Genomic DNA, 20,888 nt, shown 5'->3' with positions numbered 1-20,888 from the left:
AATATGTCCTCCACAGCTCTTTTAGGTACTCTTATCAGCCACTTTTATGTTACCTGACATTCCTCTTAAAGTGAACAGAATCTGATAAGATCAGGAAGAACTTGCCAACCTTCTGAGTCTGGCCAGCTGGCCAAGGACATTGACAGTAAGCCACTGAAAGCAAACAGGACAGCAACAAAAAAGGACAAACAACAGTGGCAATACAGCAGAAGAAAAAGTCCAGTAAGTAAACCATGATCAAAACCTAAGACTTGGTGAATTCAGAACCAACCAATGATGTGTAGCAAGATCAATACTATAGCACAGTGAAATAGGAATTGACTGACTGAGCGACTGTGCTGCTCGCTTTAAAAGGTAGCCGCGAGCACCGATTGGCCGGCAGGACGAGTGTGTCTCCATGTTGCAACAGCACGTAGGGCCAGAAGTGCCCAGGAAGATGCATGGGAACATGAACTGGCAGCACAGCAAGAGCCCTGGCACTGAAGCCTGTCGGCTGGCTGGGACAACCGGGGCATCTGGCAACACACTGGGTCCTGTGCTGCGGACAACAACAACTGAGGGGGATGGAGGCTGCAGCGAGGATTCAACCTCCGTGATTGCATCCATGGGAAGCACCACAGGAGCCCTAGAGTGCAAGTTGTACCAGGGCAAGTGGGAGATCGGTAAGGGTGGGTGTTCCAGGTCTGACTGAGCCATGGATGCTAGGACAGTCAGTAGGTATGGATGGAGTTGACTGGTATCATGGCATTACAATCACCTCACAGTGTCAACCACAGTAAGGCACTGCCCATGGCCAGCAACCACAGTAGCTAGCATCCATGATGGTTTTTGCCTCATACAATACAGCTGAGCTCAACAGGTAGTGTCCACATTGCCAGGACTGGGGCCTCTGGGCCAGGACATTGAGGTGGGTAAGCAGCTGCCACTCATGGACAAGCTCTGCTGGGCTATAGATGTGGACATGGTTGGTCCTGTAGTTGCTCAGAAACATTGTGAGCACAGAAGTGGTGGTGGAAGTGCACAGCACCTTTATCATTCATTGTTTAAACCTCCACACCATACACTCTGCTATGGCATTGGAGGATGAATGAAATGGCAGACTAAACAGGTGTTTGATGCCACTGGAGGTGTAGGACTGTTAGAAAGCTGTCACCAAGAATTGGGGTCCATTGTCTGACATGATGGAGCAGGGAAGCCCTTCAATGGGTAGAAACTGGATGAAAACATTGAGTGTAGCATCATTGGTGGTGGTCACAATGCTGACACAAAGGAGTAGTTACAATAAGCATCCATGACAGTGAGCCACATGGAGGCCAGAAAGGGACCAACAAAGTCCAGATGAATTTGATGCCAGGGGTGACAGGGAGCAGGACAGGATGTGGAAAATGTTTGAGTAGGAGCCTGGTTCTGGGCACAAGAAGAACAGCTGTGCACCATGGCCTCCACATCTCCGTTCAGTCCTGGCCAGTAGGTATGTGACCTCCCGAGGGATTTCATCTGTACATTTCTCAATGTCCACAATGGAGCAGTTGCAAAATATGAGGGTGCAGGGATGATAACAGAGAGATTCTGTCTCTGTGTCAAGCAAGAGAAAATCGGAGACAATGGACATATGCTGCGAGAGGTGAGCCCAGGCATGCAGTTCTGGATCGGCAGACTTCGAAAAATAAGTGAGCCGTCCATGGAGCACAAACTGCATGATACACTGTAAGACAGGGCCACAGTGTGTGTCTGCAGTGATGCGAGAAGCTCTAATGGGAAACCTGTCCGAGGTCTGCTGTCATTCCATGTTAACATAGAAACAAGATTTCCTGTTGGTCAAATGATGAGTCAAGCTCCAAGCACAGATGAGAGAAGGTAGCTGCATTTATGTGTGGCTCCATGGGCTTGTAATTAATGACATAACTGTACAAGCTGAGGAAAAGTGCCCAATGCTGGAACCATTGTGCCGCCCACTCTGGAAGCCAAGAGTGGGGCCCAAAGAGTGCTACCAATGGTTTATGATCCGTAATGAAGGTAAACTTGTTCCCAAACAGACAACCATGGATCTTCTTAGTGGCAAAAATGATCACCAAAGTTTCTTTTTCATTCCACTAACAGTTCTTTCGAGCATGTGTCAGTGTCTTTGATGCATATGCAATTGGTTGCTCAGTACTATCATCATTTCTATGTGCCAGCACTGCACTTATGCCATAGGGAGAAGCATCAGCAGCCAAACCATTGGACATTCTGGAGAAAAGGGTGTGAGGCAGGGTGCCAAGCACAGCAGATGCTTCAGCTGTGTGAGAACATGCTCACACACAGCTGTCTGCCTCTACTGAGTGTCCTCCTTTTGGGAGTGGTTCAGCAGGTGCATAATGTGGGCTGCTTGTAGAAGGAACTTAGAATAATAATTCACATTTCTCAAAAAAGCCTGCAGCTTCTGTAGGTTTAGGGAGTGGGGCAGAGAGCCAATGGTAAAAATGTTGCGATCAGTGGGTTGAATCCCATCTTTGCTGAGCAAGTTCTGAGATATTCCACTTGCTCCTAAGAAGTGGCAATGTATTATCAGCACTTGTGATGTGCATCTCATAACGTTGTGAAGAGGATACAAAGGTTGCACAGGTGGTTGTGACAAGTAGTGCCTGTGATACTTAAGCCATCAAGACAGTACAAACATGGATGGACATGGTTAACTATTGCAGATATCTCTGGAAGATTGCCAGAGCAGAAGAGATCCCAAAGGGCAAGTGCTTGTATTTGTATAATCCAAAGGGAGTGCTGATGATCATAATTCATTGTGATTCCAGTGGGGTCTGCAAATGTGTGTCGGCAAGGTCAATCTAAGAAAAATATTCACCTCCAACATGTTTCTTGAGGAAAAAGGAAGGAAGAATGACTGGGATTAATGTCCCATCAACATCGAGGTCATTAGAGATGGAGTACAAGCTCGGACTGAAGCAAGGCAAGGACAGGGAAGGAAATCGGGTTGTGCCCTTTCAAAGGAACTATAACAGCATTTACCTGGAACAATTTAGGGAAATCACAGAAAACCTAAGTCTGGTGGCCACCATCATCTTGACTTTAAGTCCAGTGTGCTAACTACAGTGCCACCTCGCTCTGTGCTTTGTGAGGAGGTCCTCTGGATGTAATATGGTGTTAGGGTTTCACCTGTGTCTGAGCACTGGTTGTTGATTTAAATCTCCACATAGCTGGAGGAAGCCATTAGACTTCTTGACCACTGCCACAGTTGTGGCCCAAGCACTTGTTTTAACAGGTTCATTTGCCCCAGTGATAGCGTTATTGCTTAATGGCTGCCCAGAAGGACACAGGAATAGGGCACGCCTGGCAGAAATGGGACACTGCATCTGTAACTAAGGAGAATTGAGCCTGGAAATCTGTGGCACAACCCAGGCCAGGTTCAAATGAGGGACAATGTAACCGTGTGGAATAATTATGAATAATAACTGGACAACAACACACACATCTCCTCAAACATGAGAGCCTCAGGACTTGGGAGTGAAGCCAACTTCTTAAGTAAGAAAAATGTCTCTGGGAATCACAAGAAAGAAAGAGTGATCACTGGAGAGTGTCATTCGTAATTGCTATTCCAGTCGCTGCACATATGTGTCCCAATCCTCTTTGGTACTGTTAAATGGAGGAAGCACAGTTAGGTGGCTCTCTGCCTGGGAGATGACCAAAGCCTAGATGCTTTGGGAGCTCTGAACCAGTAAGTGATCCAACAAATCTGAATTTCCTGATGAAACAATTCAGTCTTTTGAAACTGCTGTTGCAATTGCTGCTGCAGGAACAGCTGTTGCTGTCCCATGAGCCGCACGAGCTTTGCGTTCATGGGACGCCACTATCCTTTTACCTCGATATAGTGACCGGAGTCTGACAAGACCAGGAATGACTTGCAAAACTTCTGAGTCTGGCCATTTGGGTGAGGGCGCCAAGAGCGAGCCACCAAAAGCAAATAGAAGGGCAACAACGAAGAAGGACAAACAATAGTGAAGATACAGCAGAGGAACAAGTCCAGCAAGTAAATCAAGATCAAAATCTAAAATGCAGCAAATTCGGAACCAATCAATGATGTGTTTGAGATAAATACTATAGTATCATGTAATCATGACTGACACTGTGCATCTGTGCTTCTGGCTTTAATGGGCAGCCACGAGCACTGATATGGCAGGAGGACAAGCATTTCTCGACTGCAGCAGAGAGAGCTGTGCATGAAGATTATGGCACAACCTTCCAGCAGTCATCATCGAGATCCAGGCCTTCCGGCAAGCTTTCAAACTTGCTAGGCTGGGATACCAGACTTCTCCCCCAGTATTTTATTATTTCTTTTTCTATTCTGTCCATCATCGTAGTCCACCTGTGTATTCACTTCTTTTCCTTTTCCTCTACAACCACGTTTACGTGCCTCCATCTCACATTCTTCTGTTGCTTCTGTTTTCTTTTGTTGAAATCACACTTTAAACAACTTATTCTTCTCCAAAATTCCTTATTCAACTTTAGAATTCCACTGAAGTGTTCCTCACATGTCCTACTAGCAGTTGTTCCACACATCTCCACTTCCTCTGTAGCTTCTACCAGTGTGCTCTTGAAACACATCCATTGTTTCTCTACTGCTTGTAGCACACACACGTAAGTTTTAGTTCTTACTCTCCTGTGATGGTGTTCATATCAGCTGATGGTCATTTTCTCTGGCCTCTTGATGGTATTATTTTGATATCTGCTATGCTTGTCAACATTCATCATCTACTAACATATAATCAACCTCTGACTTTTAGACCAATCTCTGCTATACTACATTAACCTTATGACGTTCTCTCCTATCAGTACATGAGTTCCCAACTTTCAATTGACCCCTTTTGCAAAAGCTGAATAAAATTTCACCTTCCTTGTTTCTGCTTCCCAAGCCATTTGTTCCAAGTACATTTTTATATCCATATTTCTCTACACTAACAAATGCACTCACATCTCACTAGAACTGTTTTCTCCTTAGTCATCTGCTTCTGTAATTCTCCTCAAATCTCCTCTTTTTGCTCCGATGTGCATTACATCTGTAATACCACCCACAATGATATTTTGGTCTTTATCATTCTCTCATTCATTCCAATTACTTCCTCTGTTAGTCAAACCCTCATAACTATGCCCATTCCACTTTTGGTACCCTCATTGTTCTTCCTGGACAGTCTAGACCAGTTACTCAGTTTACATCTTCCTTAACCCATCCACCACCCTTAAGCTGTACTCACACAGAGTGAGTTAGCTAATGATGACATGGAAATGTAAGAGTTTTATAAAGTCGTTTCCTGTTATTTCATGTTGAGGAGTAACTGCTGTGCATCCAACACAAAATAAATTTTGCAATATCTCAGTAATGTGTCACAAATCATTGAACCAAAACACAGGCAAGAATACTCTCTATGTCACAAGCAGAACTTGGGAGACGCCATATTGATTTCATTGTTTACAGTTTAAGCCCATATTTGGTGGGTTTTATAATACTGGGTGTACATAACATCCGAGAGCACTTTCAATTATTTATTGCACAAGAACCAATCATTGTACAGGTATCATACATATGTCATTTTGAAGAAAAACCCTGAAAGTTTTTCTTCGTGTATACCGCCACAGCGTAGTTTGATAATTTGTCGATAGTCAGTGTTAGTCGCAAACTTGGCGAGTTCAGGTGCGGAGCAAGCTTTCTGTGTGTTGGAGTCCGACAAAAACAAGTGTGCTACAGCTGTTCAACAGCTGTTTAGAACCAAGTACGATATGAAGTCACCAACAAGGAAGGCCATTTACCACTGGCTCAACAAATTTGTTATGACGGGTTGCCTATGCCCAGCAAAGAGAAGCAAAAACTGTCACGTTGAAAACTGTACAGGCCATTCTTCTTCAACGAGAGCACTGTCACTGGATATTCCTACTTAGACATGTTGCAACAATGGCTGCCTCAAATGCAATCGGGCTCTCTGTTCTTATTTCAGCAGGATGGAGCTCCAACCCATTTTCATCGTGAAGTTCGTGGGTACTTGAAAACAGAGCTGCCGCATCGATGGATTGGCCGTGCTACAGAAGGAGACAGCTGTTTCATGAAATGGCCTCCCCAATCACCAGATCTCACTCCGTGTGACTTTTTTTTGTGGGGACACTTCAAATATCTGGTGGATGTACCATCACTAACATGTGATGTAACAGAGCTCCAGGAGAGAATACAGAAAGCAACTGCTACAGTCAACGATGCCATGCTGGGACCGGTATGGCAAGAATTTGATTACCATATTGACATCTGCCGGGTCACTCATGTTTCGCATGTGTTTGTAAAAAAAATTTCAGAATTTCTCATCAAAATGCGATATGTTTGACATCTGTACAATGTTTAGTTCTTGTGCAATAAATAATTGAAAGCGTTCCCAGACTTCATGTATACCCTGTATAACTTACATCCTGTGAATAAACACTATTTTAAAGAGTCAGATCATTGAGCATCTCTCAAAAATGCACCATTATTAGTATGGTTTGTTGTATACAGTGACAGGATTTCATATTTGGTTATTTTCAAATTATAAATCACATGTTACGAAAGTATGTCGTTTTACAGCAACAGCACACTGAACATCCATTAAAAACACTTTCTCTTTAGGATTTGTTATAATTAAAAGAAAGCTAATAACATAAAAGAACTTAGATTAGATTAGTTTTTCATTCCATAGATCCGTGCTGAGGAGATCCTCGTGCTTGTGGAACATGTCAATTTTTTGTTTAATATAAAAAGCTGAAATAACAATACTAGTAGTATGAATATATATACAATACATCATTTGTTTCTGTTAAAAAATTCGTCAATGGAGTAGAATAGTATGAATAAATATACAATACATCATTCGTTTCTATTAAAAAATTTGTCAATGGAGTAGAAGGAGTTTGCCACTAGTAAATCTTTCAGCCTCCTTTTAAACTGATCTTTATTTGTAACTGAATTTTTTATGTTTGCTGGCAAATTTTGAACTAAAGTAAGTGCTTTTAAGTGCTTGTGCGGATCATTTTTGTTCCTGGAATTGTACATATGAACTGAGCTGTTTGTTGGAAAAAGAGATATATTATTTAGGACAAATTTCATTAAGGAGTAAATATACTGAGAGGCAGTAGTTAGTATACCCAGTTCTTTGAAGAGGTTTCTACAGGACGTCCGTGAGTTTACTCCACAAATAATACGTACTACAAGCTTTTGGACTCTGAAAACTTTTGTTTGACTTGAAGAGTTACCCCAAAATATTATACCATATGACATTATAGAATGAAAGTAGGCAAAGTATGCAAGCTTTTTCATTTTTATGTCACCTATGTCAGCTAACACTCGAATTGCAAATACAGATTTGTTAAGGTGTTTCTGCAGTTCTGTGGTGTGCTCCTCCCAACTGAATTTGTTATCAAGTTGTAATCCCAGGAATTTAAGACTGTCAACCTCTTCTATCTGCTCTTCTTCATTCTTTATGCATATGCTGGGTGGAAACCTCTTACAGGTTCTGAATTCCATATAGTGAGTCTTTTCAAAGTTTAATGTCAGTGAGTTGGCTTTAAACCATTTATTAATATCCATGAAAATATCATTAGCAGATCTTTCTAGAACTACACTCGACATACTATTTATTGCAATACTTGTGTCATCTGCAAACAAAACAAACTCTGCTTCTGGCAGTGTAAATGATGAGAGATCATTAACGCACACAAGAAAAAGCAATGGCCCTAAGATGGATCCTTGTGGGGCACCACATGTAATTTCTTCCCATTCTGATGTTGACCGATGACTTAATTCACTGGTCCCTGCACTGACACCCTTTGTTTCCTGTTAGCGAGGTATGACTTGAACCATTTTGCAGCACTGCCCGTGACACCATAGAATTCTAATTTTTTTAAAAGGATGTTGTGGTTCACACAATCGAATGTACACAGAAAATACCTGCTGCTTGTAACTTGTTATTTAATGAATTAAGTACATTTTTGCTGTAGGTGTAAATAACCTTCTCGATATCAGAAACCTTCAGAAATCCAAACTGTGTTCTTGATAATATGTTATTTGTGGTCAGATGGTTGAGAAGCTGCTTGTACATTACTTTTCTCTAAATTTTTTGAGAATGCTGGCAAAAGTTAAAGGCTTCTGGAGATTTATCATAAAACATATGTTTGTATGTTACACAAAGATAGTGTAGGATATCAGATAAAGATGCTGAGTTATTAAGTTATGTGTAGCCACAGCAAGTTTAGGTTTTGCTGCATCCATTTATTTTAAATTAACATACACATTTTCTTAAAGGCTTTGGAAATTTCTTGGTAATTTAATATATATATATTTTCTGCAACAACTGATATTATGTTAACTTTTATAAGCTGACGTCCTTACTGATTGGTCACTGAACTTTACTTTTTGTCTTATAGTATGTTCCCGGATATTGAAGTTTTTATTTATGGATACTACAGACAGAACAACATTACTAGGATATAACAAGGGAGGAAATGTGAGCTCCTGTAGGAAGTTTTACACGTGACCATTTTTGTAAACAAACTGTGTGGCTTGTGAGCCAGACACAACCAACAGATGTCACTGGAGAGTTTTCAGTCACAAATCTTGTTAACTAGCATGTCCCATGTTTCACAAACAACGCGTCTTGTGTGGCTGGACTACCCATCCATCTCTATGACTGCTTTAGTAATTATCAAAATAGATAATGGTGTCCTCCACTTGTGCAGTCACTTTTAAGTAATGATAAACATCCATACACAAATAGATAGGTTCAAGTATTTTTAAACCTTGATGCAAACACAAGGCTGTTATAAGTTTAAAATATGTATCTGTGTATCTGTCTGAAGCATCATAGCTCACAAATGAAAGGTCCAGTTTTAATACAGTTCTTTTACTTGAAAGCCGGTTTAATCAGGATGGTTCTTAGCTATGTTCCATGGAAGTCTGTTCAGGCAGGTTTTTGAATAGAGTCAAATAGATCCTTTAAGAATACAATTCGTTGTTCCTCCAAATGTTTATAATTATTATAGAATTTATATTTGTTTATACATCAACAACAGAATTTAAGTTACAAAACAATTACTAATTTCACCCTATAATGAAAGATACTAGTAGTATTACCTTTATTCATCCGTAGATCTCTTTTTACAAGGATATAGGACATGTTAAGTATTTACAAGTTTAGACCAATTTAAAATATACTAATTCGTATACACATACATTTACAGACTTCTAGTTAGAGACAATCATTAGATTTACTATTGTGTGCGCGCCCGTGCACACACACACACACACACACACACACACACACACACACACACACACACACACACACACGAAGATCTGTAGGCCTTTTTCTATACCACAACTTCCCATTTAATACCCTGAAAAACTGAGTCAACATCCCTCTATAATGAGTGAGATGTTGAGCTTAGAAAAGGAAGAGGTGTTAGTTTTTGTGATATGCATAGCTTGGGGATAAGTATTTATAGAAAAGGGAAAAAAGGAAAGAAACATAGTTGAAGGTGTTGTGTGGAATGTTGGATGTTTTATAATCATCGTCAGTATTATTATTATTATTATTATTATTATTACTATTATTTCTTTCTTATCTCAGACGTTATGTCTGGTCAGAAGTAGAAAGTGACGCGGACTTTGATCAAGCGTGACTTCCTTTTAATTGTACGGTATATGTTACATTGCATTTAGAAACTTTCGGGTAATTGAACATGTATCAATAATTACATATTTCTGTAGTTGTATATATAAGTTTGGATGTAGCTGTATTGCATTGATATACTGGTGGATATTGTGTGGTATGACTCTTGTAGTTGATAGTATAATTGGTATGATGTCAACTTTATCCTGATGCCACATGTCTTTGACTTCCTCAGGCAGTTGGATGTATTTTTCAATTTTTTCTCCTGTTTTCTTTTGTATATTTGTTGTATTGGATATGGATATTTCGATTTGTTGTGTTAATTTCTTCTTTTTATTGGTGAGTATGATGTCAGGTGTGATATGTGGTGTTATCTTATCTGTTATAATGGCTCTGTTCCAGTATAATTTGTATTCATCATTCTCCAGTACATTTTGTGGTGCATACTTCTATGTGGGAACATGTTGTTTTATTAGTTTATGTTGTATGGCAAGTTGTTGATGTATTATTTTTGCTACATTGTCATGTCTTCCGGGGTATTCTGTATTTGCTAGTATTGTACATCCACTTGTGATGTGATCTAGTGTTTCTATTTGTTGTTTGCAAAGTCTGCATTTATCTGTTGTGGTATTGGGATCTTTAATGATATGCTTGCTGTAATATCTGGTGTTTATTGTTTGATCCTGTATTGCAATCATGAATCCTTCCGTCTCACTGTATATATTGCCTTTTCTTAGCCATGTGTTGGATGCGTCTTGATTGATGTGTGGCTGTGTTAGATGACATGGGTGCTTGCCATGTAGTATTTTCTTTTTCCAATTTACTTTCTTCGTATTTGTTGATGTTATGTGATCTCAAGGATTGTAGAGGTGGTTATGAAATTGTAGTGGTGTAGCCAATGTACTTATATGAGTGATTGTTTTGTGTATTTTGCTAGTTTCTGCTCGTTCTATAAAGAATTTTCTTAAATTATCTACCTGTCCGTAATGTAGGTTTTTTTGTCGATAAATCCCCTTCCTCCTTCCTTTCTGCTTAATGTGAATCTTTCTGTTGCTGAATGGATGTGATGTATTCTATATTTGTGGCATTGTGATCGTGTAAGTGTATTGAGTGCTTCTAGGTCTGTGTTACTCCATTTCACTACTCCAAATGAGTAGGTCAATATTGGTATAGCATAACTATTTATAGTTTTTGTCTTATTTCTTGCTGTCAATCCTGTTTTCAGTGTTTTTGTTAGTCTTTGTCTATATTATTCTTTTACTTCTTCTTTAATATTTGAATTATCTATTCCTATTTTTTATCTGTATCCTAGATATTTATAGGCATCTAATTTTCCATCGCTTCGATGCAGTCCCTGTGGTTATCCAATATGTAATCTTCTTGTTTAGTGTGTTTTCCCTTGACTATGCTATTTTTCTCACATTTGTCTGTTCCAAAACCCATTTTTATATCATTGCTGAATACTTCTGTTATCTTTAATAATTGGTTAAGTTGTTGATTTCCAGAATGAAACTGTCACTCTGCAGCGGAGTGTCCGCTGATATGAAACTTCCTGGCAGGTAAAACTGTGTGCCCGACCGAGACTCCAGCTCTGGACCTTTGCCTTTCACAGGCAAGTGCTCTACCATCTACGCTACCGATGCACCACTCACGCCCGGTCCTCACAGCATTACTTCTGCCAGTATCTCGCCTCCTACCTTCCAAACTTTACAGAAGCTCTCCTGCGAACCTTCCAGAACTAGCACTCCTGCAAGAAAGGATACTGCGGGGACACGGCTTAGCCACAGGCTGGGAGATGTCTCCAGAATGAGATTTTCACTCAGCTTCGGTATCTCAGATGGTAGAGCACTTGCACGTGAAAGGCAAAGGTCCTGAGTTCGAGTCTTGGTCGAGCACACTGTTTTAATCTGCCAGAAAGTTTCATATCAGTGCATACTTCACTGCAGAGTGAGAATCTCATTCTGGAAACATCCCCAAGGCTGTGTGCAAGCCATGTCTCTGCAGTATCCTTTCTTTCAGGAGTGCTAGTTCTGCAAGGTTCGCAGGAGAGCTTCTATAAAGTTTGGAAGGTAGAAGGCGAGATACTGGCAGAAGTAAAGCTGTGATGACCGGGCGTGACTTGTGCTTTGGTAGCTCAGATGGTAGAGCACTTGCCCGCGAAAGTCAAAAGGGCCCGAGTTCGAGTCTCGGGTGAACACACTGTTTTAATCTGCCAGGAAGTTTCATATCTGCGCACACTCCACTGCAGAGTGAAAATCTCATTCTGGAAACATCCCTCAATCTGTGACTAAGCCGTGTCTCAGCAGTATCCTGTCTTTCAGGTTTAAAGGAGAGCTTGTGTAAAGTTTGGAAGGTAGGAGTTGCGATACTGGCAGAAGTAAAGCTGTGGGGCCCTAGCATGGGCTGTGCTTCAGTAGCTCAGATACTGGAGCACTTGCCCGTGAAAGGCAAAGGTCCGGAGTTTGAGTCTCGGTCGGGCACACTGTTTTAATCTGCCAAGAAGTTTCAGATCAGCGCACACTCCGCTGCAGAGTGAGAATCTCATTCTGGAAACATCCCCCAGGCTGTGGCGTGAGTGGTGGTTCGGTAGCTCAGATGGTAGAGCACTTGACCACGGATGGCAAAGGGCCTGAGTTCGAGTCTCGGTCAGGCACACAGTTTTAATCTGCCAGGAAGTTTCGAACGAGTTGTAGATTTGTCGCTGCCAGTAATTTTAGATCATCCATGTATAGCGAATGTGTAATTTTGTGCTGGTATGTTCCAGTAATATTGTTTCCATTACTTGTATTATTTAGCATGTTGGATAGTGGGTTCAGAGCTAAGCAGAACCAGAAAGGACTTAATGAGTCTCCTTGGTATATTCCAAGCTTAATCTGTATTGGCTGTGATGTGATAGTATTTGAATTTGTTTGGATATTAAGTGTGGTTTTCTAATTTTACATTACTGTGTTTAGGAACTGTATCAATTTAGGATCCACTTTGTATATTTCCAATATTTGTAGTAACCATGAGTGGGGTACACTATCAAAAGCTTTTTGTAATCAATGCATGCATAGTGTAGCGACCTTTGTTTAGTTTAGCTTGGTATGTCACCTCTGCATCTATTATCAGTAGCTCTTTACATCCTCATGCTCCTTTGCAACAGCCTTTTTGTTCTTCATTTATAATTTTGTTCTGTTTTGTATGTGTCATTAATTTCTGTGTAATGACTAAAGTTAATATTTTGTATATTGTTGGTAGGCATGTTATGGGGCGATATTTAGCTGGGTTTGCTGTGTCTGCTTGATCTTTAGGTTTCAGGTAAGTTCTTCCATGTGTATCAGGAAATGTGTATGGGTCTGCAATGTAACTGTTAAATAATTTAGTTGGATGTGAATGTGTTGAGGTGAACTTCTTTAGCCAGAAATTTGTTATTTTATCATTTCCAGGGGATTTCCAATTGTGCATAGAATTAATTGCTCGGGTGACTTCATGTTGCAAAATTATCACTTCAGGCATTTGTGGTATCATCTTGTATGTGTCCGTTTCTGCTTGTATCCACCGTGCATGCCTGTTATGTTGTACCGGGTTTGACCATATGTTGCTCCAGAAGTGTTCCATGTCTGTTATGTTTGGTGCATTGTCTATTTTAATGTGTGTATTATCTATTGTCTGGTAAAATTTATTTTGGTTTGTGTTGAATTTTTTTTATCTTCTAGGTCGTTTGGCCAATGCTTGTTATTTCTGCTTCTTTTCATCTAACCGCTCTATCGCTTCTTGTTATGAGATTTTACCTAACCTTTTTCGTTTTTTGTCTGATATTTCATTTCTTGTAAATTGTGTTAGCTGTCCAATGTCTTTTCTCAGTTTTTCTATTCTGATCTGTAGCCTGTGTTGCCATGCTGGTTTTGTAGGTTTCTTCTGTGTGTTGGTTGGTTCTGATCTCTGCCTAGTGTGTATATTTAGTGTAGTGAGTGCTCCTATATAAACCAGTAGTTGTAACTTTTCCATAGTTGTATTTTCATTTATTTTGTTGTTTATGATTGTGTTGATAGTTGTTATTGTTGTTTTGACTTGTAGGTTATTTGGTGGTCTACGCAAGAATGGTCTAATGTCTGTATTTGTGTCTTTGTATTCTATATATGGCAGCTGAAATTTGTCTTCTATATGTAATATGTTTGTCAGTTCGTGTTCTATTTGTGCTTGTTCTGGTGACAGTCTTAAGATTTCGTTTTCCCCTGATTGTTTAATTGATGCGTGTTGTTCTTTGTTTGTTTGCTCTGGGATGTTTGAATCCATTACTGCATTTTCTTCTTCTTCTGATTGCACATTATTTTGTTCTAGTATTTGTTGTACTTGTTGTTTGATGTTTTCTAATTCTGACTGGGGTATCCTGTTATTTTTTAGGCAATGTAGTGGGTGGCAATAACATATTCCGAACATTACACAAGTTCTAGTTTATTCATAAGGAATACAGATCACCCAAGCTTCATTGGTGATTGTACCTACGGAATGGCCAAGTCTTTCACAGAGACGGTGACTAACTACCACCATTGCGACTGCATGATAGAAGCTCTTCAGTGAAAGTGCGACCCACACTACCGCCCTACATCAGAGTCCCACAGCTACTGCCTAAATGCTCATCAGCGACTATCTCCAGCGGCCTGCCCACAGCCCGTTCCTCAGTGGTGTGCTCCCGAGTTTTGTTAGCTTTTGCCCTTCGACCCCGCCAGCACTTGGCATGACGTAGCATCGAGTGCAACGTGTTCTTATTTGGAATTGTTTAAGTATTACTTTCATTATTTTCCTTCAGAAGCTGACATAGTGCTGCCCCCACCAAGGGCCCCTCTTTCTTTCTCTCTCCGCTCCCAGACTTCTCTCTCTAACCAGAAGTGCTCTCAGTTGATACTCCTAATTGACTGCTTACCACAGGTCCCTACAAAGAGCTTCTTTTGTCTCTTTACAACTTGGTGGCTGTTTACTTTCTTATCACACGCAGCTGCCCGATAGTTTGGACTTCTGCCACAGCTATCCAGCTGCTTCGTGTTTCTTTATGACCCCTCTGCCACACCCTGCATCCAGCTTTACATTTTAACTCACCTAATGTTTATGTACTATTTCCGACAGTAATTAGACTTGGTTTTTTCCTGCGGTTACAACAACAGTAGTATTCACAAAAGTTGTACTTGATGATCTTGATGAAGATGAGTGTGTCATAGGCATATTTATGGATCTTTCTAAGGCCTTCGATACAGTCAACCACAAGATTCTATTAAATAAATTAGAAGCATTAGGAATAAGAGGAGCAGCTAATGACTTGCTTTGATCATACCTAGCAGATAGGGCACAAAGAGCAGAGATAACACATACTTCAAATAGATCCAAACATTTAGGAAAACACTTATCATAACCAAAATACATTAATATAGGGGTTCCGCAAGGTAGCATAATAGGACCAATACTGTTCCTGATATACATCAATGACTTTCCCAGTAGTGTTACTCATGGTGAAAAAATTCTCTTTGCTGAAGACAGCAATATTATAGTCACTGAGAAAAGAAGAGAATTCCTGGCAGAGAAAGCAAACGAAACTCTCAAGGAAGTTTATGACTGGTCAATACGCAACAAAGTGACATTGAACATAAAGAAAACTAATGCCATGAATTTCAGTTTGAATAGGAAAAAAGACAATGTTTAATTAAATATAGATGGCACCTCTATAGCCTGTATAACAAATGCAAAATTTCTAGGAATGAATATTGACCCTCAGTTGAAGTGGTGTGAACACAGAAAGGTACTTGCAAACAGAATGTCATCAGCATGTTATGCCCTTAGAATCCAATCATCAGTGTGTAACATGCAGTGTCTTTTAGTTACATACTGTTCATATCTACACTCAATTCTTAGCTATAGCATTCTGTTTTGGGGAACAAATGTACAAAATATGAACTCAATTTTCAAACTTCAGCAAAGAGCCATAAGAATAATAACCAAAAATACTAGTTGAGCTCACTGTAAGGATCTGTTCAAAACAATGGGGATTTTAACTGCACCATGTGAATACATTTACCAATCAGCTGTACACATTAAAAGTAACAATGGTAATTACTGCACAAACAGCTCTGTCCATGACCACAGAACAAGAGCTAGACTCAACTTAAATTTACTAAGATAAAATAAACATTAAACTCAAAACAGCATTTTCTACCAAGGAATAAAACTGTAAAATAAATTACCAAAAGAGACTAAAGAAATTTCAAAAATACACTTATTTTAAAAGGCAGCTAAAAAGTACCTGTTATGCAATACATTTTATACATTGAAGGATTACTTAGATAACACAGAGTAGGAGGTTTGGTAAAAAAATGTTATACAAATAAATAAATAAATAATAATAATAATAATAATAATAATAATAATAGTAATAATAAGATACAAAAAATGTGAAAATAGAAAGAAACAAAACCAAAAATTCAACACAAACCAAAAGAAATTTTACCAGACAATAGATAACACACACATTAAAATAGACAATGCACCAAACATAACAGACATGGAACACTTCTGGAGCAACATATGGTCAAACCCAGTACAACATAACAGGCATGCACGGTGGATACAAGCAGAAACAGACACATACAAGATGATACCACAAATGCCTGAAGTGATAATTTTGCAACATGAAGTCACCCGAGCAATTAATTCTACTCACAATTTAAAAGCCCCTGGAAAAGATAAAATAGCAAATTTCTGGCTAAAGAAGTTCACCTCAACACATTCACATCTAACTACATTATTTAACAGTTACATTGCAGACCCATACACATTCCCTGATACACTTACACATGGAATAACTTATATGAAACCTAAAGATCAAGCAGACACAGCAAACCCAGCTAAATATCACCTCATAACATGCCTACCAACAATATACAAAATATTAACTTTAGTCATTACACAGAAATTAATGACACATACAACACAGAACAAAATTATAAATGAAGAACAAAAAGGCTGTTGCAAAGGAGCACGAGGATGTAAAAAGCAACTGATTATAGATGCAGAGGTGACATATCATGCTAAAACTAAACAAAGGTCACTACACTACGCATACATTGATTACCGAAAAGCTTTTGATAGTGTACCCCACTCATGGTTACTACAAATATTGGAAATACACAAAGTAGATCCTAAATTGATACAGTTCCTAAACATAGTAATCAAAAATTGGAAACCCAAACTTAATATCCAAACAAATTCAAATAATATCACATAACAGACAATTCAGATTAAGCGTGGAATATACCAAGGAGACTCATTAAGTCTTTCCTCGTTCTGCCTTGCCCTGAAACCACTATCCAACATGCTAAATAATACAAATTATGGATACAATATTGCTGGAACATACCCACACAAATTCACACATCTGCTATACATGGATGATCTAAAACTACTGGCAGCAACAACTCAACCAATTACTAAAGATAACACAAGTATTCAGCAATGATATAAATATGGCTTTTGGAACAGACAAATGTAAGAAAAATAACATAGTCAAGGGAAAACACACTAAACAAGAAGATTACATATTGGATAACCACAGCGACTCCATAGAAGCGATGGAAAAAACAGATGCCTATAAATATCTAAGATTCAGACAAAAAATAGGAATAGATAATACAAATATTAAAGAAGAACTAAAAGAAAAATATAGACAAACACTAACAAAAATACTGAAAACAGAATTGACAGCAAGAAACAAAACAAAAGCTATAAATACTTATTCTGTACCAATATTGAGCTACTCATTTGGAGTAGTGAAATGGAGTAACACAGACCTAGAAGCACTCAATACACTTACACGATCACAATGCCACAAATATAGAATACATCACATCCATTCAGCAACAGAAAGATTCACATTAAGCAGAAAGGAAGGAGGAAGGGGATTTATCGACAAAAAAACCTACATTACGGACAGGTAGATAATTTAAGAAAATTCTTTATAGAACGAGCAGAAACTAGCAAAATACACAAAACAATCACTCATATAAGTACATTGGCTACACCACTACAATTTCATAACCACCTCTACAATCCTTGAGATCACATAACATCAACAAATACGAAGAAAGTAAATTGGAAAAAGAAAATACTACATGGCAAGCACCCATGTCATCTAACACAGCCACACATCAATCAAGACGCATCCAACACATGGCTAAGAAAAGGCAATATATACAGTGAGACGGAAGGATTCATGATTGCAATACAGGATCAAACAATAAACACCAGATATTACAGCAAGCATATCATTAAAGATCCCAATACCACAACAGATAAATGCAGACTTTGCAAACAACAAATAGAAACACTAGATCACATCACAAGTGGATGTACAATACTAGCAAATACAGAATACCCCGGAAGACATGACAATGTAGCAAAAATAATACATCAACAACTTGCCATACAACATAAACTAATAAAACAACATGTTCCCACATAGAAGTATGCACCACAAAATGTACTGGAGAATGATGAATACAAATTATACTGGAACAGAGCCATTATAACAGATAAGATAACACCACATATCACACCTGACATCATACTCACCAATAAAAAGAAGAAATTAACACAACAAATCGAAATATCCATATCCAATACAACAAATATACAAAAGAAAACAGGAGAAAAAATTGAAAAATACATCCAACTGCCTGAGGAAGTCAAAGACATGTGGCATCAGGATAAAGTTGACATCATACCAATTATACTATCAACTACAAGAGTCATACCACACAATATCCACCAGTATATCAATGCAATACAGCTACATCCAAACTTATATATACAACTACAGAAATATGTAATTATTGATACATGTTCAATTACCCGAAAGTTTCTAAATGCAATGTAACATATACCGTACAGTTAAAAGGAAGTCACGCTTGATCAAAGTCCGCGTCACTTTCTACTTCTGACCAGACATAACGTCTGAGATAAGAAAGAAATAATAGTAATAATAATAATAATAATAATAATACTGACGATGATTATAAAACATCCAACATTCCACACAACACCTTCAACTATGTTTCTTTCCTTTTTTCCCTTTTCTATAAATACTTATCCCCAAGCTATGCATATCACAAAAACTAACACCTCTTCCTTTTCTAAGCTCAACATCTCACTCATTATAGAGGGATGTTGACTCAGTTTTTCAGGATATTAAATGGGAAGTTGTGGTGTAGAAAATGGCCTACAGATCTCAGTGTGTGTGTGTGTGTGTGTGTGTGTTGAGTGAAGAGTTATGAAACAATGTATGTATAGTGTGTGTAATGACTCATAGTGAGATATGAGTGAACAGTGTGGCATTACATTATTTAATAAGTTATTTGTAAAAAAACAGATTGTATAACAGGAGCAAATCTAATGATTGTCTCTAACTACAAGTCTGTAAATGTATGTGTATACGAATTAGAATATTTTAAATTGGTCTAAGCTTGTAAATACATTGACATATCCTATATCCTTGTAAGAAGAGATCTACGGATGAATAAAGCTAATACTACTAGTATCTTTCATTATAGGGTGAAATTAGTAATTGTTTTGTAACTTAAATTCTGTTGTTGATTTATAAACAAATATAAATTCTATAATAATTATAAACATTTGGAGGAACAACTAATTGTATTCTTAAAGGATCTATTTGACTCTATTCAAAAACATGTTAGCAAAGTCAGCCCTTAATTAATTCTAAAGTGATTAACAGTTTTTTAAAAACTATTGTTTCCATAACAATATACGTTAATTTCATCACTTAAACAAATAAATCGGCCTAAACCTTGTAGTAGAAGAAATTGTTAAAAAGAATGAAGTTTTTGATGTATTCAGTTAACTTAATGAGTTAAGTTTTAATTGTAATTTCTTAGTCTTGCGGTAACGTTCTCACTTCCGGCGCGCTGGGTCACGGGTTCAATTCCTGGCGGGGTCAAGGATTTTCTCTGCCTCGTGATGACTGGGTGTTGTGTGTTCTTCATCATTATTTCATCATCATTGACTCGCAAGTTGCTGAAGTAGCGTCAATTAAAAAGGACTTGCAATACAGCAGCCGAACTTCTCCGCATGGGGCCTCCTGGCCAACAATGCTATACAATCATTTCATTTTTTTCATTTGTAATTTCTGTAAATTTATCTTTGAACAATGTGTAGTTTCGGCCCCTATTATCGTGAGGATATATAAGGGCTCGGTAGTCAGTCCACGGCAGACTTTCAGAGGAGGAACATGTGTAGGTTAGAATGACAACAAGGCATCAACTTAACAGTGAAATAAGTGTTATACAATTAGGCCGTGTGATAAAACATTGACAGTGTTGTTCCATATGTACCCGAATACTCCGAAAGAACTGTGTATTATGTGGTTATGTTTTACTGCTCGTAGATGTTCAACAGTAAACTATTGTAGCAGTATGTGGATGTTCACCTGCAAACTATTAATGACGATTATGGGAAATTAGAACAATAGTACACTGGCCATATATAACAGTGTATTAGTGGGGTGTTGTGAAAAGTGAAAGTAAAAGACTGTGAAACGCAACTGTGCATCAGTCGCCTACGTGATTTACAGTAGACAGTGCTGCACGTCCACCCCCCCCCCCCCCCTTTTTTTTTCTGCCAGTACGCCGACACCGAGGACAACAAATGAAGAAACAAAGTAGGCAAACTGCTACGTTCTGTTGCATTTACCTCTGTCTTATCACTACAGTGATGGCTAAGACAGCTAATTCACGATGTGGAAGATGGGATTAGTTGTACCTGCTGTGTGAAATGGCCTTCCTGGATTCAAAGATTCAAATTTTCTGACTCATTCCCTACCTTAAGCAAGGATCATTCTGAAAATTTAATCAAAATTATACGAAAAACATAACCTGCTACTGGAGTTCATTTAACACTCAACAACCACCCTGTGATGTCATCACAAATAGCAGCAAAGAGCACCTGACCTGCTAACAAGGTGAAAATAGGCATTAATGGCTTGCTCTTGCCAAATGTGCTTGGAGATACTAACCAACCTATAGACATAATACTCCCGACAGCTATCATTATTACTCTGAAACTGACATAAATGCTGACGTAATGTTGTTCAGTAAACCAGACCCATTCACTAATAGAAATATCTGTACTTATACCCTTTACACCATGTATAATCTGATAATCTAGTACCAAAGA

General features: G+C 38.6%; 1 protein-coding gene across 3 annotated transcripts in view; it reads right to left on the bottom strand.

Moving 5' to 3' along the window:
* The window catches only part of LOC126278526 (centrosomal protein of 120 kDa-like), a 203,617-nt gene that overhangs the window by 154,388 nt on the left and 28,341 nt on the right, over positions 1-20,888 (bottom strand). The window lies entirely within an intron of this gene.

The sequence above is a fragment of the Schistocerca gregaria genome, chromosome 6 (genome assembly GCF_023897955.1).
Source record: "Schistocerca gregaria isolate iqSchGreg1 chromosome 6, iqSchGreg1.2, whole genome shotgun sequence".
NCBI lineage: Eukaryota > Metazoa > Arthropoda > Insecta > Orthoptera > Acrididae > Schistocerca > Schistocerca gregaria.
The sequence above is the reverse complement of the archived record's forward strand: the minus strand, read 5'-3'. Positions and strand labels throughout refer to the sequence as shown.